Source organism: Lissotriton vulgaris, unplaced genomic scaffold (genome assembly GCF_964263255.1).
Source record: "Lissotriton vulgaris unplaced genomic scaffold, aLisVul1.2 SCAFFOLD_303, whole genome shotgun sequence".
Taxonomy (NCBI): Eukaryota; Metazoa; Chordata; class Amphibia; order Caudata; family Salamandridae; genus Lissotriton; species Lissotriton vulgaris.
The window spans coordinates 338984-366363 of record NW_028246227.1 but is presented as its reverse complement, the minus strand read 5'-3'; positions in this window follow the sequence as shown (position 1 = coordinate 366363).

The following is a 27380-nucleotide window of genomic DNA, read 5'->3' as shown; positions in this document are numbered from 1 at the left end:
ACAACCTCAGGCGGACCAGGAGTCTCAGGGAAGGCTCTCCTCCCCTTACCTCGTCTTCCAGGGTTCCTCCTCCTCCTGCGAGGGGTACCCTTACAACGCCACTCCAACCCAGGGTTTAACCCCTCAGGTTGCACCGGGGTCAGAGGTGGGCTTTCCCACCCTCTGCACCCCCTTCCAGAGGTCTGCCCTCTCCCAACTGGAGAAGTTCCCCTGGAAGAACCGGTCAGGACACTGCTTACAGTCGTCCTACCCTTCAGGTCAGGCCGAACCTGCACCTGGCCTCCCAACCTCCGGTCTAAAACCTTTGGTGGAATAATTGCCTGGCACTCCAGGACTTCTGGGGACTCACACGCAATCCCCCTGAGGCTGACACATGACCCATGTGTCGTGTGACTGTCTGTCTGGCGCAGATCTCCCGCCTCCTGTCCACCTGACAGTGCGCAAAGATCCCCCAGACCAGAAGTGGCGCCACCCGGGTCCACCCAAGAAGATCTAGCCCAACTGGCTAGTCTCTGGTCCACTGGTGCATCCACTGGGAAACTCATCCCCCAATCACTCCTCACTTCGGACTTCTGTGCACTCCCTCCTGGAGTAGCACTGCCGGACACTGGAACCCCTGGAGCTCTAGTTACAGACGCTCCAGGTTCCCTAGACACTAGGAGATCCTCCTCAAGTGTACTAACAGGACAGCCTAGGTCCATAACCTGGTGTTCCCTCAAGAAACCACCCAGGTTCTGAGACAGGGCTTCGGGCATCTGGGGGCTCTCAGCCACCCACTGACTCCTGCTCCACTGAGCCAGGTAGTCAGCCCCTCCACCTCTCTCACTATACTGGGACCTAGCTGGGCTACACTGAGCCTCTTCCACCACGCTGGGCTGGAAGATACCTATACCACTACAGTTGGACTCACTCTGCAATGACTCTACAGAACCTCTGGCACTCTCCCAGCGCTCTGCTTCTTCTGCAAGGGTGTCCGGATCAGTCAACCCACATTCCAACAGGTGTAGGCGCAACTCTGGCAAACAACTACTAAGCACCTGCTCTCTTAGAACCAGATCAAATAGTTTGTCAAACTCAGATTCCATGTGAACCTCTAACCATTCAGCCAGTGCACCTTGACATTCATCCACAAACTCCCCCCAAGACTGGTGAGACAGTTTCCTACTGCCCCTGAATCTCAACCTATACTCCTCCTCTGGGGAAACAGGTACCAGACTCTGGGAACTGGGAGTGGGATTTCCTGCACTGAGATTCAAATAGCTGCCACCACTGGACTCAACCCTCCCTGGGGGATCCAGAAAATTATGACTGCAGTCAGGGGATAACCTACACTCTAGGGCTATCTTCTCCCTGGCCAAGGCCCTCTCAGCCTCTGCAATCCGCTCATTCACACCCAGCTGCGCCATCTTCCAGGCATGCTCTAACCTGAGCTTCTCTATGGCCAGCTGGTGCTCCCTCTCTTCTCTCCTATCCACCCACTCCTCTGGGGACAGGGAAAGGGATGGGGTGCTACATCTGACACTGGACCCAGCAAGGGACTCCCTATCTAGGGGGTACTCGCTCTCTGCTGGCGCCCATCCACTGTCAAACTCACTCTCCACATCAGACTCTTCAGGGCTCCCCTCAGACCCACCACCCTCATGGTGTGCGGTCCGGGCCCTCTCCCTCTCACTGTGCTCACGCTCCCAGTCACTCTTCTGCCACAGGATCATGTTATCCCTAAGCTTGGACTGGGTGTCTGACTCACTCACTGGGATGTCTCTCTCCTTACATAACCGTACCAACTCATGCACACTGTACTTAAACAGGCCACAAAGGTTAAAAGGAGATTCCATCTTGACAGGATGCTCACAAACACGTGCAACACAAGGGAACTAGCAATCTGAAGTAAAAGTACACAATTCCAAAACTTCCACACTCTCCTTAAAAAAAAAAGAACTCACTCATGCGTCCAGGGAAACACACCATTCATCCACACACACCCTCCCCTCGGATCGGTAAGGCAGTTTCTACCACCCCTGACTTCTCAACCTGACCACAAGTGACACAGGTACCAAACTCTGGAAGCAGGGCGGGGGACAAATGTACTGAACACAATTATCAAATTACACTCTTCAGGAGAAGCAATAATGGAACTTCACCAAAAACACAATAATCCCCAAAATGTGGTCATCTAAAATGCAGAGCTTTGTAGTGGCCAGTTGCTACTGTGGTACAACGCAAACACAAATTCTTATCCTCACCGCTTGCCGCCAATGTTAGAACCGGGACCCTGGCCGGCCAAGACTCGCGTCGAGGTCAGTCAGGGATCGCCAGTTCTAAGTGTCAGGGCAAGGGAGTCACACACCAAGGCAACCCCTACTCGCCCTCTAGGTAACGTGGCGCGAGCAGTCAAGGCTAAACTTGGAGGCGATGTGAGTTAAGTATTTGCGCACGCACCCCAGCAACAACACCCAAGGCCCACCACAAAGGAAACTCCACACAAGGTTATATAAAAAATAGCCTTTGTATTCCAAAAAACATACATTAGATAAAACACACACTTTACATTGTGCCAGAGGCACGGGCAGAATTTACAAGGGGAATTATATGTACAAGGGACAGGGCCACATGGACCACTGTCAGGGTATGCACTTTTAGAAATGACACTTTTTAGAAATAGCACTTTTTAGATCACAGAATTATCAATGTAGCACAAAAATAACATACAACCAGTCACTACTGGTACCAGGTGAGCACCACCTATGCAACCCTCACTATCTTAGGAGATTACACTAGGGAACCTGGGCTCTGCTAACAACACCTCTACTAGCAAGAAGGAAACCACCTAAGTATTGCTATACCTGTAGGGGTGTAAGGAAGGAAAACACATGATGCATCGCAATACATTCAGCGGTGTAAAAGGACAGAGCACATGACGCATAAAAACACATTCAGAGGTGCAGCAATAACATTGCGCAAAACTTAAATCAGTCACCACCTGTGACAGTCCCTGTGTCCCAATGTCAGGGCCTAAACGTAGCAGTTGCCCACAAAGTGCTGGGCAACTGGTTCAGGGAAAGTTAGGGCAACGTTGGAGCCTCTCTGGGCTCAAGAACCACCACTGTGGCACTGCGGAGCCTCTCCGGGCTCCTGTACAAGGAATGGTGCCCTGAGCCTCTCTCAGGCTCTTCACAAGAATGGGCAATGAGCCTCTCTGGGCTCACAACGCAAAAGGCTGGAGCCTCTCTGGGCTCCAAAACGAGGGAATGGCACCCTCAGAGCCTCTTTGGGCTCAAAGAACAAATGGCCCCCAGGAGCCTCTCAGGGCTCAAAACACCAAGCAATGCCCCATAGCCTCTGGGGCTCTACACAAGGTGGGCTGTCCAAGCGTTGGAGTACCCCCTCTGGGGACTCGGGAGAAATGTGCCTGGATCGGTGGAGTCCCTCTCGGGGGACTCTAGGTTGCCAAGGTGCCCCTGAGCCCTCTCTGGACTTTCTAAGAGCAAATGGTGCCCTCACGAGCCTCGTGGGCTCTTGAAACACAGAATGCCCCTTTCCGTTGGAGCCTCTCTGGGCCCGTGAAGCAAGTAGCCCCTGAAGCCCTCTGGGACTTCACAACAACTGCCCTGGCGATGGAGGGGAGGGGCGGAACCCGACAACGTGCCCCGACGCCCTCCTCTTCCCAAATGGACAGAGCCCCACTCACCGGCTGTTTGGGGAGGCGGTGTCTCTGCTCTCTCCTTGGTCGGACCTCTTGTTCCTCGCGCCCTCTCTCCGTAGAGGCAGACAGGCAGCCGGACTTCTTCCTCTCGTCTTCTGGGGGAGTGCACCGGGGCGCATGGTAGGCTCCTGCCGGCCCCGGTGCTCACAACAGCCGCTACTCCTCTTGCGTGGGAGGCGGGGTGGGCTCCCGCCCTCCCACTTCCGGTTCCGGTTGTCCCGGAGGCCCGCCCCTGGCTTGCCTGACTTCCTGGTCGGGCGCCGGGCGGCGGCAAAAGCGATTTGCGGGCAAATGCCGGGTGGGCACCGGCTCTGGGGGATAAAGCGCCTCCAAGCGCAAAAAGGGGAACACAGCGCTCCCAGCGCTATACTCCAAAATAAAGGGGCTCCTCCAATCACGGCGCTGATCGCCCGGCGAGCCTCCCGCAGCCACAGCCAATGGCAGCGCGGCTCCCGGGTGACGCTAGCAGCTGCTCCTCGGCTTCTCCCCGGCCCCGGGCTGCAGCAGTGATTACGGGGACGAAATCGAGGTGGGCACTCGAACTAAGTCACTTAAAAGGTGAATCTGCGGCGTGGGCAGCCGCCAGCGAGCCAATAAAGCGCTCCCAAGCGCTCCTCAGGAAAATGAAGCGCTCTTAGCGCTAGAAAGCAAATGCAGCGCTCCCAGACGCTTTAGGGCAAGGTAAGGCGCTCCCCAGCGCCAAAGGGACAGCACAAGCCCAGCAAAAGTCCTCCTAGGCAGGCAGGGGGGCAAGGCTGGGCCAGGGGCCAGCTCACTGGCCCTCCAGGCAGGGAGGCAGTCCAAGTGGCGGTTCCTCCTGGCCCCAGCAGCAGCCCCTCGAGTAGGATCAGGGAAGAACAACCTCTCTGGGGACACAGCCCCATTTTTATACAGTACATTCCTTTGTCTGAAGGTGCAGGGTGGGGGCTGAACCAGTCGCAGCTGGTTCTTGAGTACCCTTGATGGCCCAACCACCCATTTCTTTCACTGGCAGGGCTAGGGACATCAGTCACACCACAGGGGGGCGGAGCCAGCATTGTCTGGGGAAAACCCAGCCTCATTCAGGCCACAGGTACACTCCTCCCCAGCCATCAGCATGCTAATCTCCCACTCACCACCGGGCAGACCCATCCAGACTTCCTGGAGCCTGGCATGCCAGCCAGCTCCAGCCAATCACGCTCCAGCACCCTCACAGCACATGCACACATATCTCAATGTCCAGAAGTAGCACTTCCCAACTAGACACAAACATGCCGCGGACACCATCTTGCAGCATTCACTCTCACGAGTTTATACATACTAAACTCGAGCCTGTACTCCCCACGCATCAGGAACTACTAGGGACACACACATTCCCCATGCAGTCCTATGGGAGGGCAGGCCAGCCAAACTACACGCACGCACTTTCACTCTGGGACTCAGGGGAAAGTGCGCAGAGACCCAAAAATCACTGACACAGGGTCACAAATAAGGCAAAAAGTCTAGGGGTGAACCTGCCCTGCGGGCCAAGTCCAACACAGAGGAATCAGTGAAAACCGAACAGGCCAACCAGGAAGTAGCCCGAAGGCCCCACACACTGACCCTGCCTGGTCGCATTGACCTGTCCCCAGTGCTCTGGCCCTGCCTGATCGCACTGACCTGTCCCCAGCCCTCTGGCACTGCCTGGATGCACTGACCTGTCCCCAGTGCTCTGGCCCTGCCAGGATGCCCTGACCTGTCCCCAGCCCTCCCGCCCTACCAGGTCGCCCTGACCTGTTCCCAGCCCCCCAGCACTGCCTGGTCGCATTGGCCTGTCCCCAGCCCTCCGGCACTGCCTGGTCGCACTGACCTGTCCCCAGCCCTCCGGCCCTGCCTGGTCGCCCTGACCTGTCCCCAGCCCTCCGGCCCTGCCTGGTCGCCCTGACCTGTCCCCAGCCCTCCGGCCCTGCCTGGTCGCCCTGACCTGTCCCCAGCCCTCTGGCCCTGCCTGGTAGCACTGACCTGTCCCCAGTGCTCTGGCCCTGCCTGGTCGCACTGACCTCTCCCCAGTCCTCCGGCCCTGCCTGGTCGCACTGACCTGTCCCCAGTCCTCCGGCCCTGCCAGGTCGCCCTGACCTGTTCCCAGCCCTCCGGCCCTGCCTGGTCGCACTGACCTGTCCCCAGCCCTCCGGCACTGCCTGGTCGCATTGGCCTGTCCCCAGCCCTCTGGCCCTGCCTGGTCGCATTGGCCTGTCCCCAGCCCTCCGGCCCTGCCTGGTTGCACTGACCTGTCCCCAGCCCTCTGGCACTGCCTGGATGCACTGACCTGTCCCCAGCCCTCTGGCCCTGCCTGGTCACCCTGACCTGTCCCCAGCCCTCTGGCACTGCCTGGTCACACTGCCCTGTCCCCAGCCCTCTGGCACTGCCTGGTCGCCCTGACCTGTCCCCAGCCCTCCGGCCCTGCCTGGTGGCATTGGCCTGTCCCCAGCCCTCTGGCCCTGCCTGGTCGCATTGACCTGTCACCAGCCCTCCGGCACTGCCTGGTCGCATTGGCCTGTCCCCAGCCCTCCGGCCCTGCCTGGTCGCACTGACCTGTCCCCAGCCCTCCGGCCCTGCCTGGATGCACTTACCTGTCCCCAACCCTCTGGCACTGCCTGGATGCACTGACCTGTCCCCAGCCCTCTGGCCCTGCCTGGTCACCCTTACCTGTCCCCAGCGCTCTGGCACTGCCTGGTTGCACTGCCCTGTCCCCAGCGCTCTGGCACTGCCTGGTTGCACTGCCCTGTCCCCAGCCCTCTGGCACTGCCTGGTCGCCCTGACCTGTCCCCAGCCCTCTGGCACTGCCTGGTTGCACTGCCCTGTCCCCAGCCCTCTGGCACTGCCTGGTTGCACTGCCCTGTCCCCAGCCCTCTGGCACTGCCTGGTTGCACTGCCCTGTCCCCAGCCCTCTGGCACTGCCTGGATGCACTGCCCTGTCCCCAGCCCTCCGGCACTGCCTGGATGCACTGCCCTGTCCCCAGCCCTCCGGCACTGCCTGGATGCACTGCCCTGTCCCCAGCCCTCCGGCACTGCCTGGATGCACTGCCCTGTCCCCAGCCCTCCGGCACTGCCTGGATGCACTGCCCTGTCCCCAGCCCTCCGGCACTGCCTGGATGCACTGCCCTGTCCCCAGCCCTCTGGCACTGCTTGGATGCACTGCCCTGTCCCCAGCCCTCCGGCACTGCCTGGATGCACTGCCCTGTCCCCAGCCCTCCGGCACTGCCTGGATGCACTGCCCTGTCCCCAGCCCTCCGGCACTGCTTGGATGCACTGCCCTGTCCCCAGCCCTCTGGCACTGCTTGGATGCACTGCCCTGTCCCCAGCCCTCCGGCACTGCCTGGATGCACTGCCCTGTCCCCAGCCCTCCGGCACTGCCTGGATGCACTGCCCTGTCCCCAGCCCTCTGGCTCTGCCTGGTCGCCCTGTGGGCCCGTCCGACCCCAACAGACTCATGAGAAACACGAGCCAGGTCCTTTCTTTTAAGGCCATTTGCCATCCAAGCCTCTAACCTTTGTAACAGAGTGAGACGGCAGCAGAGCCCCGAAAGCAATCCCAAACTTTGCCAAACTTTATTGATTTCCAGACAAGGAAACTGGAACCCGCTGGAACAGTGTGCTGCTGTCTAGAGAGCGCCCATAAACCTGTGGGACTGAGAGGGGCTTTCTATGGCCCCGATTACACTCAAACCCTGGATAGTTGCACTATCTGTGATGGCAAAATATTGATGGCAACTCATGTGTGCAATAAAACATGCACTCTTGAGTGTTTCCCAAGTGGATTTCAGCAGAGTTTACAGGATGAAAAATTGCAGATAAATCATTTGATCAGTGGTGTTGCTAAAGGAGGCAGTTGAGACCCATGCCAAGCTCTGTCAAGACTCTAACTGGGCTCCACCACCACACCCATTGAATATATCAAGAGGCAACAACACTGAAGAAACAAGCAATGGTAAATGCATTAGGTTTTGCCTGGGGGGGATTAATAATAAGTACAGAGGTGGTGGAGCAAAGGAATGAGTGCAGAATCTGTGCAAGAATGAAGGTTAAAGGTCGAGTGCAGTGAGAATGGTGCAAATCCCCTCTGTGCAAGAATGAGGTTGAGTGTAGAGAGAATGGTGCGAATACTCTCTGTGCAAGAATGAGGTTGAGAAGTGTGAGTGCAGAGATTGGTGTGAGTACTCCGTGCAAGAATGAAGGTTGATAAGTGTCTGAGTGCAGACAGAATGGTGTGAGTCCTCTCGGTGCAAAAATGAAGGTTGATAAGTGTCAAGTGCATAGAGAATGGTGTGAGTCCCCTCTGCAAGACTGAAGGTTGATAAGTGTCTAGTGCAGAGAGAATGGTGTGAGTCCTCTCTGTGCAAGAATGAAGGTTGATAAGTGTGAGTGCAGAGATTGGTGTGAGTACTCCGTGCAAGAATGAAGGTTGATAAGTGTCTGAGTGCAGAGAGAATGGTGTGAGTCCTCTCGGTGCAAAAATGAAGGTTGATAAGTGTCAAGTGCATAGAGAATGGTGTGAGTCCCCTCTGCAAGACTGAAGGTTGATAAGTGTCTAGTGCAGAGAGAATGGTGTGAGTCCTCTCTGTGCAAGAATGAAGGTTGATAAGTGTGAGTGCAGAGATTGGTGTGAGTACTCCGTGCAAGAATGAAGGTTGATAAGTGTCAAGTGCATAGAGAATGGTGTGAGTCCTCTCGGTGCAAAAATGAAGGTTGATAAGTGTCAAGTGCATAGAGAATGGTGTGAGTCCTCTCGGTGCAAAAATGAAGGTTGATAAGTGTCAAGTGTATAGAGAATGGTGTGAGTCCCCTCTGCAAGACTGAAGGTGAAGGGTTGAGTGCAGAGAGAATGGTGCGAATCCTCTCTGTGCAAGAATGAGGTTGAGTGCAGAGAGAATGGTGTGAATCCTCTCTGTGCAAGAATGAGGCTGAGTGCAGAGAGAATGGTGAGTCCTCTCTGTGCAAGAATGAAGGTTAAGGGTCGAGTGCAGTGAGAATGGTGCAAGTCCTCTCTGTGCAAGAATGAGGTTGAGTGCGGAGAGAATGGTTTGAGTCCTCTCTGTGCAAATTCAAATTTAATTCAAATTTATTTATTATGTTTTGGCTCTCAAAGAGGGCCACATAAAAATATACAATAAACAACAAGTACACAGAAAATCCAAAAGTTTGAGGAACAAGATTCAATCCACAATAGATATACACCGGAAAATTTATCTACAAGGTCGGACAGACAAGATATCTCCAGTTACATATTAATAAATAGCTAAAAATCCTTTAAAAAAGTTAAAAATATAAGAACAGAACATTTCGTTCGGAGGGCAATAAAGTGCATGAAGAAAGTCCTTTAAAGTGACAATGCTAAGGCGGAGACAAATTACTTTTAGCCATCGATTGCGCAAATTACGGAGCATGGGACAAATCAATAGTACATGCATACAGTCCTGGGTGTTCAGTTTACATAAATTGCACAAAGCAGAAGTGCCATGCCATTTAGATAACAGTAGATTTAGTGGAATTAAATCATAACGTAACAAAAACCAAAATCTACGTATACCATGCGGTAGATTCCATAGGGCATAGGGTTGTGGCTGCTTCAACCTATAGGAAGAAATGAGAGGTTCCACGTTCCTTTTGTCACCAACTGACTTTTTATCAGAGAGGAAACAAAACTCCCACGAAGCCTCCTTAAGGACAAGTTTTAACTGTGAGGGAGAGTAGGAGAACAGAACACTTTCATCAAGTTTAAGTAGCGTTACAGCCCTTCTAAAGTTACTTACGAGTTTAGAGAACTCTTTAAAGTTGCCCAGTAGTTCGCTTTTGAGGAGGACTCGCAGGGTCCCTACTCCCGCTCTAGCCAAACTGGCCACCCATCTTATTAGGGCACATAGACCCTGAACCCAGGTACTCCTGAGTCCAAAGTCAAGCCTACAAGCGGCTAGTGGGCAAGCATTGTTTAGAGTAGAGAGGGATCTTAAGAGTTTCCCCTCAATCTTATGGCAAAAGTCCCAGTTTTTCACCTCTATTAATTCAATACCATACAAGATAGTTGCGGGGATTTTTGCTCTAAAAACTTCTAGAAGACTGGAAAAATGCCTTTTCCCCGTTGCCTGGTATAGAGATTTTAAACCATTGCCATGGGCAAGAGCTTTGCGAGAGCAATGCTCTATATGGAGCTTCTCACTCATATTGGCCGTAAATATTTTTCCCAAGAAAGTATAGGAGGTTACGACCTCCAATCTATGCCCCCCAATAGCCCAACCGAAATTTGTGGAGCGGCACTTCTTCTTACCAGCTATACACATCACTTTACTTTTGGTAATGTTAATCTTCATGTGATGATCACCAGCGAAAGCATGGAGAGCCTGTAGCCGATTTGCAAGACCGATTGGAGTCAAGTCAAGAATAAGAACATCATCGGCATACATCAGGCAGGATATTGGAGTCCCTCCTACCATCGGGGCAATCCCCTCACTGGCAGACACGGCGGCAGGGAGGTCAACCGTATATAAGGAGAACAAAAGGGGAGCCAATAAGCAGCCTTGTTTAAGGCCATTCCGAGATGGTATTTTGGCAGAAAGCCCCCTTTCGCCCCCCATTAAGACCCTGCACCAGGTCTCAGTATGCAGAGACCGAACCAGTTCCAACAGGAGGGTAGGGACACCAAGCGTCGCCAATTTTCTCCACAGCGTTCCACGATCTACTTTATCGAACGCTGTGGAGAAATCAATAAAGGCGGCATACACCACTCCTCGTCTCACCTGGACATATTTATCTGTGATCACATGAAGGGCGGTGAGATTATCTAGCGTGCCATGATCCCTACGGAAACCGGTCTGTTCAAACGGCAAAATATTGCCTTCCTCGACCCAATCAGAAGGGGAACTAAGAAGGCATTTCGCAAAGACCTTTCCGATGGAGTCGAGGAGCGCAATCAAGCGGTAATTACTAGGGCTATCCCTTGTACCCTTCTTAAAGATGGGGACCAAAATACTTCCTCTCCAGGAAGCAGGAACAATTTTGGAGAGATGGCATGCCTTAAACAAGGGGTACAGGATTTTACTCCATCTTAAGGGATCTTGTTTAAGGACCGTCATAGGGAGTTCGTCCGGGCCCATGGCCCCAGAGGGACGCATATTTTTTATAGCCGTCTCGATTTCTTTTTCTGAGGGGTAGAATACAAGGTCTTCAGGTGCAGCATATATGGAGTTATCAATACCTGTAGTCCCGTTCCCTGCGTAGAGCTCTCGGATATGAGAGGACCATACCTCTTCTGGTATAGGAATCGGGGTGGGACTATGACGCGTACCACACCCCTTCCCAATTATTGCCCAAAAATCTTTAATATTACCATGTACAGCAGATTCCCTCAGATTAATCCAAACTTTGTCCTCCCTTTCCTTTTTAATTTTTTGCTTGAGTCTGCTTCTCTTTCTTTTTAACCTAGCAATTTCTTTCCCACGTTCCAGGACTCTATCTAAATACTGTTCGCGAACTAGTTTATTTATTTCCCTATTCAGAGTACGCAATATATTAGGGACCACTTCTCCTTTCCTAGGGGGAACAGTTTTTTTTGCGTACAATAAAATCTTTCGCATAAATTCTTCAAAATAAACTAATTCGCTACCATTCCACTCATTTATTACCATTAGGGTATCGGCCAAAAGGTCCTGTACCCCATTAATAGCGGCAGAGTTCCAGAAGCACCTTCCAGAAGAGGTATGGAAGGTAGCCTCGTTGCCATTAAGCGACCAAGACACAGTATTCAAAGGATTTAAAGACATTGTTAAAAGCAATATACTATGGTCGCTGAGTGACGTTGGTATAATCTTAAGGTCCTGAATATAGGGAAACAGACCATAGTCTGCAATAGCATAGTCCAAAATAGACGACCCAAAGGGGGATTTATGAGTATAATTAGCGGGGACGTCGGATGGAAATCTTCCATTTAAAATAAGACCATCACCAGTCGCTAATTCTTTTAACAAGATCTTCCCTCTTTTGTTTGTCACCAGCTTCTCAGGAAAAAGCGTCTGGGGAATAAAGTGTACCTCTTCCTTAACTTTGTTCCTGAAGAGTTTCAGACTAGCGTTAGAAATTTTACAATTCAAATCCCCTACAAGCAAGATTACCGGAGAAGATGGGGTGTTTTTTATCTGTTCAATATATCGGAGAACCTGCTGCAAACTAGCATTAAAACACTCCTCAGGGGGTATATACACATTAAAAATTACCATAGGATATTTTTTGCCATTATGGAACAAATTTTCTAGGGTTATTGTGTGGAAAAGTCTACTAGGATCAATATAATGGGAGAATCTCCATTGCAGTTTATTTGACAATAAGCAGGCAATCCCCCCCCTGGCATGCCCTTTCTTAGAGGGCGCAGCGGGTACTTCCAGGACATAGAAATCTTTTGATGGCTTTAGCATATCAATGCACCATGTTTCCTGAATACACAATACATCCGCACCCAGAGAAGATAAAAAGGCGAATTTCTCTGGGCTGCTGTGGAATCCAGCCGCATTCCAGGAAATTATTTTTAATGAGGTGTTAAAGATGATGAAACAATTTGGGGTTATCCTTTGTTTTTGTTGATAACGCACTATGGAGCCAATTCCACCGGTTATTATCATCTATAAGTGAAGAGTTCTCAGTTAGTGGAAGTGGCTTCACGTGCGAAACTGAGCGTTTTCCCCTAGAGACCCAAATTTTTAGGTCTCTAAGGGGAGATGCTACCCCGTTTTGCTCACCACCCCCAAACACCTGGTTACATAAAAGATTTGGCTTGCCTGGGTTAGAGATAGGGAGAATGTCAATACCTAAACGCTGAAAATTTTCGGCTTGTTCTAGTATCAAATTTACTATAATGGGCGAATAAAATTTCACCCGTATACTCAATACCCTACTTCCACCAAACAGGGATACCAATTCTATGTCCCTAGATTGAATATGGTAGAGACTTTCAATCTCACTAAACCGTTTGAGAAGTCAAGCTCTATTTAACAATAGGTCAGTATCAAATAAAGGTAAGAAGTCTAACACACGCACATCCACCGGGGCCTTAGTAATATTTAAAGACCGGGCAGGAGGGCAGCGATTTTCGGACTCTAATGCTACAGTAAAGGGGGGGGCCAAAGGGTTAAGAGCCCCCGGTGGATATGAAATTGGTTCTCCTAAAGCGCTCCGTGGAGGAGAGCATAGGAGAGAGCCCCCCGTTTGAGGTATAACTTCCTGAGTCATAGAACTACATTGCTCATTTTCCCCCTTTACAGAGGTTAAGGTAGTTAAGTTCAAATCAATGTCCTCCTTTAGGGAAGTAGAAGAGGGCTCCACATCAATTTCATCATTCTCCCTTGTCGCTGCAATATTTTGGAAAATAATCCTGCGCTGCTTTTTCTTTCTGTATTTTCGAATTGGTTTCCTCTTGTTCCCTTTATTATTTAAATGTTTACCATTTTTTCCCTTGACTTCTTTTACCTCCTGTTTATCGACCAGGGGTTCTTTTCCAATCTCAGGCATAAAAATAGGAAATAACTCCTGGGCCACTTTAGGGCCAGGCAAAGGATTATCATCTTCCTCTATCTCCAGAGCTGAGTTTTTAATGCAGTTGGGAGCTGCAGTTAAAGGCATGTCCTTGTGTGATTCCAGAGTAGGAGTTACATCCTTCCTATCAAGTTCCCCTCTGGTGTCTCTGGTTTTCCCCTCAGACAAGTAATGCTCAGACTTGGGGGGGGAAGCATTCCTCATATCAGGCGATTTTTGCAGCAATGTCTTTAAAATTTGAGTGACTGATTCCAAAATACAGTCCGAGCTGCCTACAAATTTCCCCAGAAGAAGTAAGATTGAGGCTAGGAGTTGTTCCAGGGCGATCATAGACTCTGAGATCGGCTTTTCTCTTGCTTCCACGGAGCAACGATTATCCAAGAGATTAAGATCAGGGCTCCTTGAAACATTTAACAAGTCTGACATTTCATGGCCATTTAACGAAGGGGTGCTACTATACAGCAGTAACCCAGAAGGGGTGGCACCCCCTGAGGACTTAAACTGTTCCAAAGTCTCCACTTTAGCTGGGCTTACGTAGCGTCCACAAAGTTCCAGTCAATAGATAGTGCAGACAAATCGCCCCCCGGCCTATCATTCAAAGGGGAATGAGGCATCGGGGGTATATGCACAGGATCACCTACGGCCATCACCTTCCCCTCTGTTGAGTCCCGCAGGGAAGACCCCCCCACCATTGAATGTAGGGCCCCTGGGTGTGCCAGAGGCAGTCGGGGGTCTATGGAGGCTGGTGTATGAACATCCAGGGCTTTAGTATCAGAGCTTTCAGGAGTAGCAATTTGAGATTTTTTTACAGCAGATAGATCCCAAAGTTCTGATAGTTGGCATTGACATTTCAACGGTGGGTTATTCACGGATTTATTTCTTGTGCGGGTAGTAGTTAATTTTCTGCCAGGTTTTTCTCCCACTACCCTTCCTGAGCGTAGAGTTTTAGACATTTTCCGTACTATTTTCCACAAAGATAAACTTAATCGAAATGGACAAACTCCAAGGGAGAATGTACAGTGAGTAAAATGATATTACGTAAAAGGATAAAACTTATGTGAACCTGGAGTAACGTCAATCCCTGTCCGGCCAAGTTAGTATGAAGAATGGTGTAATAATGTCAGTACATGGATCGGTCTCAAACCGGCAGAAATAAAAGCAAGTTCGTCTAGGCAAGAACAGAATGTAAATAACCGGGCCCAGCCCAGCCTACCTCGGCCACTGAGGGCCACAGAGGGCCCGCCCTTTGCCCGGGCTTAGCCCGGCGTCCCGCGAGGCGGGGGTGTCTCCGTATTTCTGCGCCTCCTGGCGCGAAACTGACGCGGCCGGTGCCGCTGGGGTAGATGGGAAATGTAGTTTCCTGCCTCAGTGCCGCGCTCCACTGCCGGTGATGGATTCTGTCAGCGGGAGGCGGGCGGGCAAAGTCGCGGTTGTGGAGAGCCCAACAGCAGCGTTTCTCACCCAAAAAGCAGTCCAGGTAAACCTGCAGCTACACCCCCTCGGCCGGGGTGTCTCCGTATTTCTGCGCCTCCTGGCGCGAAACTGACGCGGCCGGTGCCGCTGGGGTAGATGGGAAATGTAGTTTCCAGCCTCAGCGCCGCGCTCCACTGCCGGTGATGGATTCTGTCAGCGGGAGGCGGGCGGGCAAAGTCGCGGTTATGGAGAGCCCAACAGCAGCGTTTCTCACCCAAAAAGCAGTCCAGGTAAACCTGCAGCTACACCCCCTCGGCCGGGGTGTCTCCGTATTTCTGCGCCTCCTGGCGCGAAACTGACGCGGCCGGTGCCGCTGGGGTAGATGGGAAATGTAGTTTCCTGCCTCAGCGCCGCGCTCCACTGCCGGTGATGGATTCTGTCAGCGGGAGGCGGGCGGGCAAAGTCGCGGTTATGGAGAGCCCAACAGCAGCGTTTCTCACCCAAAAAGCAGTCCAGGTAAACCTGCAGCTACACCCCCTCGGCCGGGGTGTCTCCGTATTTCTGCGCCTCCTGGCGCGAAACTGACGCGGCCGGTGCCGCTGGGGTAGATGGGAAATGTAGTTTCCTGCCTCAGCGCCGCGCTCCACTGCCGGTGATGGATTCTGTCAGCGGGAGGCGGGCGGGCAAAGTCGCGGTTATGGAGAGCCCAACAGCAGCGTTTCTCACCCAAAAAGCAGTCCAGGTAAACCTGCAGCTGAAGGTTAAGGGTCGAGTGCAGTGAGAATGGTGCAAGTCCTCTCTGTGCAAGAATGAGGTTGAGTGCAGAGAGAATGGTTTGAGTCCTCTCTGTGCAAGAATGAAGGTGAAGTGTCAAGTGCAGAGAATGGTGAGTCCTCTCTGTGCAAGAATGAAGGTTGTTAAGTGTGAGTGCAGAGTGAAAGTGCCTCAATGCATGGGGATTCATGTGAGTTCGGTGCAGAATGAAAACTGGGTGAGATGTTGCCCTGTCTAAGGTAAGATGTGTGCATGTTACTTCCTGGGTGCTTTCAAAGACTGGGGTAGAGACATACCTGAGTTTGCGGACAGTTGAAATGAAGCAAATGGAACTTTACCCCTTCCAAGATTAGCGTCTCGACCATGGCTGCGATCATGCAGAAACTTTCATAGATAGAAATATGGAGTGGTTGCGGTTTTCAGAGGGTAAAAGCCGGTCTTCCAGAGAGGCGGCATTATGTGCTCTGTTTCCATGAGGGAGCCAACCAGGGTCTGCTTGAAAGGGTCCCCTGTGTGAACATATGTAGAGATTGAACCTACATGAAATCTTCCAAGTAGACTACACAAGATACCCAAAGATTTACAAAAACAGAGTGGTTGAGATACAAAAACCGCATCCTTCACTCCCAGTGATTTCAGTGCACAATGTGTGACTATCCTGTAAGAATATAATTAAAATTCAAAATAACTAATGTGCAGTCTATTAACTAATCAGTATCGGAAACTGTTGGCAGAACTATTAACCTTTCTCCTCTTTTTAATGCAGGTGGAATCAACGAAGCCTTAACACAACAACAAGGTATGTTTTTGCTTATTCTAATTATTTAAACCCAAGACTCTTTGGAAAATTGCATTTTCTAAAAGAACCCTCTGAATACGAAACATGAGTGCTATTTGGGGTCTGAGCAATGGAAACTGTTTCAAACTACTGAGTACAGAGTCTTTATATATTTTGAAGTTTGCTCCCAGAGCTGTACCAATCTTTCAACTCTGGAAAGAAGCTGCCGGTAAAATGACAGCTCGTGAATCTTCTGCCTCAGATCTCCTTTGAAAGGAGCTGAGAGGACTGCTGACGGTTTATCGAAACAAATCCACTGAACTACACTTTCTCTGGAGGAAACGCGGACTGAGCACCAAGCATTGCTACAACAGTAACGCGGAGTCCGGGGCGCTGGCGGAGTCCGGGGCGCTGGCGGAGTCCGGGGCGCTGGCGGGGTGCGCAGGGTAAATGAGCAGGGCTGGCAGTGTTATGGGCTGATAGTGCACATGGGCTGATAGTGCACATGGGTGGCAGTGCACACAGGTGGAAATGCACAGGGCTGGCAGTGTGCAGGACTGTATGTGCTCTCAGCAGGCTGGGCTTGCGTCTCTACGGCTGTTTCTGTTTAAGGCTACCTGTCAGCACAGGGTCCCCTGCAGGGTGCCACCCTCCAAATAATTTGAGCTTCCAGTGCACAGACTGACTAGTGCACGAGTGGAACAGTCTGGAGGGCTGCAGTGCACAGTGCAGCTGATGCTCAGGGCAGCCTGTACAGTTTTCTTGCACAGGGAGACTTTAGTGCAGCGCTACCTGTACACATAGCTAGCATAGTGCAAAGCTGCCTGTAAGACTCAGTGCACAGAATTAGCGGCCCATAACACCTGCTGTGCATGGATCTGCCTCTGTAACAATGCTTGAGGGCACACCTGCTTCCTGGGCTACCGTGCACAGAGCTAACACTGAATGCACAAACTCACAAACTCACAGAAGAGCAGCCGTGCACGGGATTGCGAGTGTGCAGGAATGAGTGTAGGTTGCAGAGGGCCGCGGCAGCGCCAGCAGTCCGTCAAGGATGAGTTCTTCAAGGTGTCTCTCGACTCCAGGATACAACTGCCTTCCTGCTCTGGAGCTGCCCCAGTTATAGGTCTGGCCCCCTTTGATGTCCGGACCCTCGCACTTGGAGGTCGGGAGGTCCGGGATGAGGGAGTCCAGACACCCAGCGGGGGGTGGAGCCAGGGAGGCTGGGGGCGATCGGCACCTGGCGGGGGAGAGCCATCGACACTTGTTTCTCCCATTGACCTGCCAAGTGGTCCGTTCACCTCCTGGGTGGATGGTGGTGCCTCGATGTCGGGGCCTGGCCAGGCCCAGGGTTGGGGTTGATCCGAGGCCACGCGGCCTTGTCGTGTAGTGTCCAAAAATGGCGGCTGGTCCGGGGCAGTGGTACTGACGGGGGCCCGGGCCAGCCGATACTAGAGTGTTCAGGAGCTGGGGTTCCGTCAGGGACGGACCGTGGGTTGCCCCGGTGGGTTGCCGGGATAGTTCTTGTCTTGGATACAGGGAGAGCAGGGGTCCGGACCCCGCCATGCGGGGAGGGAGCGGGCCTTCCACGAGGCCTGTCCAACAGAAAGGATACATGGGTGGGTGGAAAGAGCCAGTGTGCACCCAGGATGGTCCTTGGAAGGATGAATGCATGAATTGCTGTATAGAAGTGTGGATGGAAGTGAAAGGATACATTGGTGGGTGGAAAGATCCAGTGTGTGCCCAGGATGGTCCTTGAAAGGATGAATGCATGAATGGCTGTATAGAAGAATGTCTGAAGAGTGAAAGGATACATGGGTGGGTGGAAAGAGCCAGTGTGCGCCCAGGATGGTCCTTGGAAGGATGAATGCATGAATGGCTGTATAGAAGTATGGATGGAAGTAAAAGGATACATGGGTGGGTGGAAAGAGCCAGTGTGCGCCCAGGATGGTCCTTGGAAGGAGATAAGGCTGATAGATGGACAGATGTCAGAAAGAGGTGGCCGGAGGAATGTCGGTGCGGATAGAATAAGGGACTGCTCAGTCAATGGATGAATCGTGAGTGAATGGCTGTGGGATGATGGTTGGGAGGGATGTGTGAATGAACTGATAGAAAAATAGAATTGAGAGTTGAAGCTGAACTGTAGGATGAATAGGTAGATGGAGGTGTAAATGTCAAGGAAAGCCATATATAAATTGAGCCCGGCATTCTTGCTCCCTTCTCGCTGTATTAGATGCTTGGTCAAACGAGGAGCATTTTTAGTTTCTGACCCCCCCCCCCTGAGGTCTGACCCTCCCCTGCGGTCTGACCCTCCCCTGCGGTCTGACCCTCCCCTGCGGTCTTACCCTCCCCTGCGGTCTTACCCTCCCCTGCGGTCTGACCCTCCCCTGCGGTCTGACGCTCCCCTGCGGTCTGACCCTCCCCTGCGGTCTGACCCTCCCCTGCGGTCTGACCCTCCCCTGCGGTCTGACCCTCCCCTGCGGTTTGACCCCCTCCCCTGCGGTCTGACCCCCTCCCCTGCGGTCTGACCCCCTCCCCTGCGGTCTGACCCCCTCCCCTGCGGTCCGACCCCCTCCCCTGCGGTCTGACCCCCCCTCCTGCGGTCTGACCCCCCCCCCCTGCGGTCTGACCCCCCCCTGCGGTCTGACCCCCCCCTGCGGTCTGACCCCCCCTGCGGTCTGACCCCCCCTGCGGTCTGACCCCCCCTGCGGTCTGACCCCCCCTGCTGTCTGATCCCCCCCCCTGCGGTCTGATTCCCCCCCCCTGCGGTCTGATCCCCCCCCCTGCGGTCTGATCCCCCCCCCCTGCGGTCTGATCCCCCCCCCTGCGGTCTGATCCCCCCCCCCTGCGGTCTGATCCCCCCCCTGCGGTCTGATCCCCCCCCTGCGGTCTGATCCCCCCCCCTGCGGTCTGATCCCCCCCCCTGCGGTCTGATCCCACCCCCCCTGCGGTCTGATCCCACCCCCCCTGCGGTTTGATCCCACCCCCCTGCGGTCTGATCCCACCCCCCTGCGGTCTGATCCCCCCCCTGCGGTCTGACCCCCCCCTGCGGTCTGACCCCTCCCCCTGCTGTCTGACCCCCCCCTGCTGTCTGGCCCCTCCCCCTGCTGTCTGGCCCCTCCCCCTGCTGTCTGGCCCCTCCCCCTGCTGTCTGTCCCCTCCCCCTGCTGTCTGGCCCCTCCCCCTGCTGTCTGGCCCCTCCCCCTGCTGCCTGGCCCCTCCCCCTGCTGCCTGGCCCCTCCCCCTGCTGTCTGATCCCCCCCCCTGCGGTCTGATCCCCCCCCCCCTGCGGTCTGATCCCCCCCCCTGCTGTCTGATCCCCCCCCTGCTGTCTGATCCCCCCCCCTGCTGTCTGATCCCCCCCCCCTGCTGTCTGATCCCCCCCCCTGCGGTCTGCCCCCTCCCCCTGCTGTCTGCCCCCTCCCCCTGCTGTCTGGCCCCTCCCCCTGCTGTCTGGCCCCTCCCCCTGCTGTCTGGCCCCTCCCGCTGCTGTCTGGCCCCTCCCCCTGCTGTCTGAGCCCTCCCCCTGCTATCTGAGCCCTCCCCCTGCTGTCTGAGCCCTCCCCCTGCTGTCTAAGCCCTCCCCCTGCTGTCTGAGCCCTCCCCCTGCTGTCTGAGCCCTCCCCCTGCTGTCTGACCCCTCCCCCTGCTGTCTGACCCCCCCCCCCCCCCGCCCCCCCTGCTGTCTGACCCCCTGTTAGAAATGGGATCCCTGGCTGGCCAGGGCTTGCGCCAAAGTCAGTCAGAGACCACCACTCCTAAGTCAGAGCAAGGGAGTTACACGCCAAGATAACCCCTGCTCACCCTCTAGGTAACGTGGCGCGAGCAGCAAGGATAAACTTGGAGGCTATGTAGGTTAAGTGTTTGCGCATGCACCCAGCAACAACACCCAAGGCCCACCACAAAAGAAACTCCACACAAGGTTATATAAAAAATAGCCTTTCCCTACTTGACTGGTTCCCTCTGTAATATTGCTGCTATGGTTTCAACATTACTTTGTGGGCTGCTGCTGCAGGTAATACTGCCAGTTTGTTACTGTCATTTTTCATTTATGTTGAACTAGTCTGGCAGCTGCTCATTCATTTCCATTCTGTTTATCTTTCTCCTTTTTTACCTTATTTTTTGTAAAAGTGTACAATATAAGCCAGGATTCCTTCCCCACTATATTATCCAAGTTGGCCTGTACATTGGCTGGTAGCCCCCTTTTATGTTATAAAAGAATATAGGGTTACTACCTTCGTCTCCCATGCTTTCCCTGTCTCTTGACTCCACCTCTTTCATTCTGTTGACATAATCATTACATTTTCACCTGGTCTCATTGTCTCTGCCATCATGACTCATAAATCTAGTTTATTGGAACCGTATTTCCTTAGTGCTGATCATATTTCTGATCGTCTAAACGTGTTAAATTGAGGTTCATCAAATGTATTCTCTAAGTGTTACTCCTGGAATTCTAGCGGTTTTAATAATGCCCGTTTGGCACTCAGTTAGTCCTCTCAATAGACTTTTCAAAAGTAAGGTGGGGAAGAAATGGCGAACTTACCAAAGCTATACCTGTAAAAAGGGGAGTGCGACAAGGGTGCGTGTTGGCCCCCACCCTTTTCTCTTTATTTGTAAATGACACCCCCCATTATTTGGCACAATGTAGCCACGACTCCCCGAAACTATGCAATGAGGCAATTACAGCACTGTTATTTGCGGATGACACCATTTTAATATCACAAACACCAAAAGGTTTACAAAACCTAATAAACCGATTCAATAGTTATTGTGAGGCAAAGGGGTTAGAAATTAATTCATCAAATACTAAGTATATGGCCATTAACCCACCAAAAACATTTAAGAAGAACTTGGCATTAAACAACACCAAACTAGAATATGTGGAATTTTTGGATTACCTGGGCATCAGGCTAGATAGTAAAATGTCTTGGATTAAACAACTAGAAAAAAGTAGGCTGTCTCTCAAACAAAACTCACTTCCTATCTTAAAAATTCATGGCGGGAGCACTTCAAAAGCTATAACTCCTGCAATCGAAGTGTTCAAAGCTAAAGCGCAATCCGCAGCCCTCTATGGGGCCGAGATATGGAGGGCCTACTCAAATAAGACATTTGAAATTGAAGAAAACGTATTCTTTAGGCGTTTACTAAGATTACCGCTAAGAACACCTTTAGTGCCTGTTTACCTTGATATTGATATAAAACGCACAGACTCTCTATGTTGGTTGAGGCCTTTGCTGTATTGGGTCAGGTTATGGTCAACCCCGGAACTCGCTGACTACAGAACTGGTTTAATTGAAATTATGGAACTCGACACATTTAATACAATAAAATGGTTGAGACACATATCCATCTGGTTTGCAAAAATAGGCCTTGCTCACTTTTGGACTAATCCAGCTGCTCTTCAAACCAACTGTAAAGATCAGGTAAAAACAGCTTTTTGGCGTTATATTATTAATAATGCATATTGTTATGAATCTGGTACTGGCTCTTTGGCCCAAAAGTTCTTACTATTTAAGGATACCCCTATGTTTGAACAATTTATGGATGAAGTTGAGCCACCATTGGCAAAAACTGTATATTTGCAATACAGATATGGGGTGCTACAAATAAATGCTAACACCAGCCGGTGGGGAAAATCCAAGGGGAATGATTCACATTGTAAATTGTGTGATCTTAACCAAAAGGAAGACGAGGCTCATATCCTATTTTTTTGTCCGTTATACAAATTACAACGGATGAAATGGAATAAACCTTTATGTACAAACCTGGGCATAAGATCGTTCAAAGAGGCAGAAAGGATACTTAGATCTTCATCCTCCCAGTTGGTAACCTTTGGAGTCAGTAGGTACCTCCATAGTGTCTGCTTGATTAGGAAGAAACTAGGACTCAAAACATAAGATAAGAAGTTCTTTTAATTACTGGCATTTTAATTATTTATCTATAATAATGTACATAGCCTTTTTTTTAAATCTCCATGGTCTTGTAATTAATTTCAAAATGTAAGAACGCTTCATTTTGCATCATAAATTGTAAATAATGGAAATGCATTGTATCCCCCCTATAATTCACAAAACATAGTGAGATATTGTCTTGGGATTCAAATGACGCACATTTGCACTTCTTTGTAATGATGTATTGTTTCTTTTAAAATTCTTTGTATATGAATGTATTTATGTGTTGGCTTTATGACAAATTGTCGAATAAAAGCTTTACAACAACAACAATTGGAGTCCTAGCCCAAAACAAGACGGGGAGTAAGCCTCGGAATTTATACACATATCGAGACTGGTCTAAGAGTGACCCCGACCTCCTGCAAACTACATTAAGTCTGAATATACCAAGCGGACAGGCAGAAACCAATCAGGCAGTGCAAAATATAACTAAGTGGATTATTAAGGTCTCTAATATAGTCGCTCCCTTAAAAACCACTACCGCAAGAAGGAATAACGCCTCTGAACCTTGGTTTCCTGAGGCAACAGAAACAACTGTGTAGGAGGACTGAAAAACAGTGGAGGCTTAACTACAATAAGGACTTGAAAATGAAGTATGCCCAGACTTTAGCTGTTTACTAAAAGCGAATTGTGGAAGAAAAAAGTAACTACTTCACTAAGAAAATATTGGCATCTAAAAATTCAAGTAAAACTCTTTTTGATACCTTTAAAATACTCCTGACTAAGGAGAGGACAGGTAATATGGAATTGTGTAAGGCTTTGGTCAGGCCTTTGCCGATAAGGTGGAATCAGTAAACAAAACATTTACTCCGCTTCCTGCTGAATCTATATCTCTAAGGAGCGCTCCTACCATGAGTTCTCCAGGCTTCACGCCCCCCCCTTTGCTGGACCAATTTATTAAAACTATAATGGGCACAAAATCCGGGGCTCCTTCTGATCCCTGCCCGCCAATGGTCTTCCCTCTCTTCCCAGAGACCCTTGGTAAACAATTGAGTGACCTATTTGCAGGAATACTACAGCATGGTAAATTCCCTGAACCTTGGAAGTTGGCATCGGTACTTCCCCTACTAAAAAAACATCACTTAGATCCTGTCGAGCCCAATAACTATCAGCCTATTTCCAGAATCCCGTTCTGCGCTAAGGTCTTGGAGAAGCTAATAAACACCCAGCTCACTGCTTTTGTTTCAGCCCACGATTTGCTGGACTATTCACAATTTGGGTTTAGAGAGGGTCATGGAACGGAAACAGCCCTCATTGCTTCTAGTGAAGAGTTAAGGAAGACTCTGGACATGGGTGGGAAGGCCGTCTTGATACCATTAGATCTATTGGCGGCCTTCGACACCGTTAACCATCAAATCCTTATCAATAGGCTAGCGACTATGGGCGTTCAAGATTCCGCCTTGGCCCTACTTACATCATACCTCACAGAAAGATCATTTTGTGTGGAATTTGGCAAGGCTAGCTCCCAAACCTTTAATATTCAGTGTGGCGTGCCACAGGGCTCGTCGCTGAGCCCCACACTGTTTAATTTGTACGTCTCGCCGCTGGCTACACATATCAGGCAGTTTGGTTTTTCGGTTATCTCTTATGCGGACGACACGCAGATTGTCGTGTCCATCCATAATAACGAAGAGGAGGTAGCCGATCGTTTTAACATCTGCAGGGCCCGTGTCAATTTATGGATGGAATCAAATTGCCTTTAACTGAATGGCAGCAAGACCGAGGTGCTCCTTCTGGACTCCAATCCTTTGTCTTGGTCGCAGAGGTGGTGGCCTACAGTTCTAGGGGACTGTCCTACACTGGTCGCCAAGACAAAACATCTTGGGATTATGTTTGATGGTAGGCTTACCTTTGATAGTCAAACCAATTGTCTTACATCCAGTTTCTGGTCAATTCTGAAAATGATCTGGAAGGTGCGACCATTTGTACCGCCGGTGGCAGTAAAAACGCTGGCGACTACACTGGCATTCTCAAGACTGGATTATGGCAATGCATTATGTGTAGGAATCCAACCCCAATTCTTGAAAAAGATGCAACGCCTGCAGTATGCAGCAGCCAGAATGATACTGAACACTCCTAAGCACAAATCAGTTGCACAACATCTGGGAGCCCTGCACTGGCTCCCGGTTAAGAAGAGGATTGTATTTAAGACTCTCTGCATTTTATTTAAGGCACTGCAGGAATAGGGTCCTGCTTACCTTACCTCACGTATAAAATACTGCACCCCTTCTAGGTGTCTTAGATCCGCACAACGCAGGCTGTTGCAAGTGCCTAGGTTCAGACAGTCGCTGGGGTGGAAGGATCTTTCTGTTGGGAGCTGCCAGGCTATGGAACCTTCTCCCGCCAACAATCCGATAGCTCAGACCTTTTAGCATTCAGAAAAATAGTAAAAACCTGGCTCTTCCAAACCAACATTTAGTATTCACCTGTCACTAGTGCCACACTCCCTGAGCCCACAGCGCCAGGACGCCTCCGGGCATTCATTGCGCTCTATAAATCTATAAATCAAATCAAATGGTATCCTCTGGGGGGCCTGTCCTTAAATTAAGCATCACTTGTCATGACACTAGGTACCACTGTATGAGATGGCAGCATCACACGTCACTAGGTACCACTGTATGAGATGGCAGCATCACACGTCACTGGGTACCACTGTATGAGATGGCAGCATCACACGTCACTAGGTACCACTGTATGAGATGGCAGCATCACACGTCACTAGGTACCACTGTATGAGATGGCAGCGTCACTAGGTACCACTGTATGAGATGGCAGCATCACACGTCACTAGGTACCACTGTATGAGATGGCAGCATCACACGTCACTAGGTACCACTGTATGAGATGGCAGCATCACACGTCACTAGGTACCACTGTATGAGATGGCAGCATCACACGTCACTAGGTACCACTGTATGAGATGGCCGCATCACACGTCACTAGGTACCACTGTATGAGATGGCCGCATCACACACGTCACTAGGTACCACTGTATGAGATGGCCGCATCACACGTCACTAGGTACCAATGTGTGAGATGGCCGCATCACACGTCACTAGGTACCAATGTGTGAGATGGCAGCCTCACACGTCACTAGGTACCACTGTATGAGATGGCCGCATCACACGTCACTAGGTACCAATGTGTGAGATGGCAGCCTCACACGTGCATTGGAACCTTCAAATGTGGGATGTTCTTTTTGACCTCTTTGGAAAAAGCGCTTGAAATTGTTTGGTTTCTCTGAGAACTTGATAAAATAACAGGAGCATCTGCAATTGCTTCCCAGGCCAATTATTGAATCAGGTCCTTTTCTGAAAATGCCTGGAAATAGTTTCTTTTTGTCCTGGATGTTCTTAATTTGTAAAATGTAAAAATATCATCTGATTGGAAGTACTAGAAAGTACATTATCTTAACATAGGAAGTGATTCAACATGAGGTGTGAATTGGTGCTGCACAGACACACATTTTAAATGTGCAATAGGACAAGTGAAATACAGACTCGTGGTCTGACAGGGGGCAGTTTACAGCTTTGAGATAAGAACGGAAGAAAGGGAGACAGAGGTGTATTAGTTTTGAATAAAATGTTTAGCTTGTGAATTCTGTTTCATTCTGAAAAGAGGTGAAAGGGTTAAGTAAAAATGTGAGGCTGTTTTCCGTCGCAGACATGAAATGTGTTCTGGGAATGGATGGCACGTAAAAATCTGGTTCAGGAGGAGAAATGAAATACAGAGTCAGTGATGGTGAAGTGCTTGCCTCTTTGAGTTCGATGTTTGGGAGGCTTGCAGTGAGATCATCCAGTAGTGCTGAGTAGAGGTCAGGCTTTCTGTGAAGACTGAGGAGGATTTCCTACGGGAGGGGCCATCCCAGCTCCTCACCCCAGCAGACAGACAGCTTCTTTCAGATGGAGGTTCGGGAGGCTTGCAAATGCGCAGGTTTCCTCCACTCCCATGAGGAAAGTCACAGAGCAGATAGGAGCAGACGAAAGTTGGCAGGCCTGCATGGCGCTTTGGCCTTGGAGGAGGAAAGGTGGGAGCCGGCAGCAGAGTGATAAAGAAGGCTCTGCTTGCTATTTTTGGCAACAGACCCAGTTAGGTTCCGCAGAAATCTTAGAAAGGCAGTGCAGTGCTTAAGGGGGATTGAGAGACAGCACACCGAGCAGCTTCTGATTGAAAAAATGAGGAAAGAAAAAGGTACAGAGAATAGGAGTTAAAAGGTGTCCTTTTGCCATCCTTGAACATTAGTTGATGAGATTGTATTGTAATTGCCTTTATATAGCGCTTACTACCCCTGACGAGGCGTCAAAGCGCTTTTTCGGAAAGTAGCACACTCCTCCGGGACCATGGAGGATTAGTGTTGAATTAGTGAAACATGCAAGTACATTTTAAGTGGTAGATAGTTTAGTCAGTTATTTGGATGTGGAATGATAACAGAAGGATAGAGGAGAACAAAGGATTGTATTTATATAGCGCTTGATGACGCACACTATTCAGGAGGCCTACAAAGGATTAGTGGCGAATTAATATGGTGAAATATGAAGTAATTTCAGTGGTGGATATTAGTCAGTTACTTGGAGTGAGAAGGATAGCGGAGGTATAAAAGGGGAAGAAAGATTTGCATTCATATAGCGCTTGTTACCCCTGATGGGTGTTGAAGCACTTTTCTGATGAGTAGCACGCCACTCCAGAACCCATAAAGGATTACTGTTGAAAATTAGTATAGTAAAAAAAATGAAGTCATCTGAGTAGTGGACGTTATTCAGTTATTTGGGTAGTATATTAGTATAGTTTAATATGGAATTTGAGAAGTTAACATGTTAGTCTGTTAATTTAGATTGAAAAGGATAGTGGAGGGATGAAAGAGTAAAATATTTTTATTTTTTTTAATTGGTTTTAGGTCTTAGCAGTAGGAGGAGACTTTTAGATGAGTAAAAATGATTTTTGGAGGGAAGGACTCAGAGGAAAGAGTTTAGACAGGTTTGTTTTAGGGCAGCATTTCTGGCCCTAGTCCTGACCAGTCTCCAACAGGCTCAAACAGGGAACTGCCCTTGTCCTCTCCGCCCTTAAAAGGCTCAAACAGGGAACTGCCCTTGTCCTCTCCGCCCTTGTCCTCTCCGCCCTTGTCCTCTCAGCCCTTGTCCTCTCCGCCCTTGTCCTCTCTGCCCTGGTCCTCTCTGCCCTGGTCCTCTCTGCCCTGATCCTCTCTGCCCTGGTCCTCTCTGCCCTGGTCC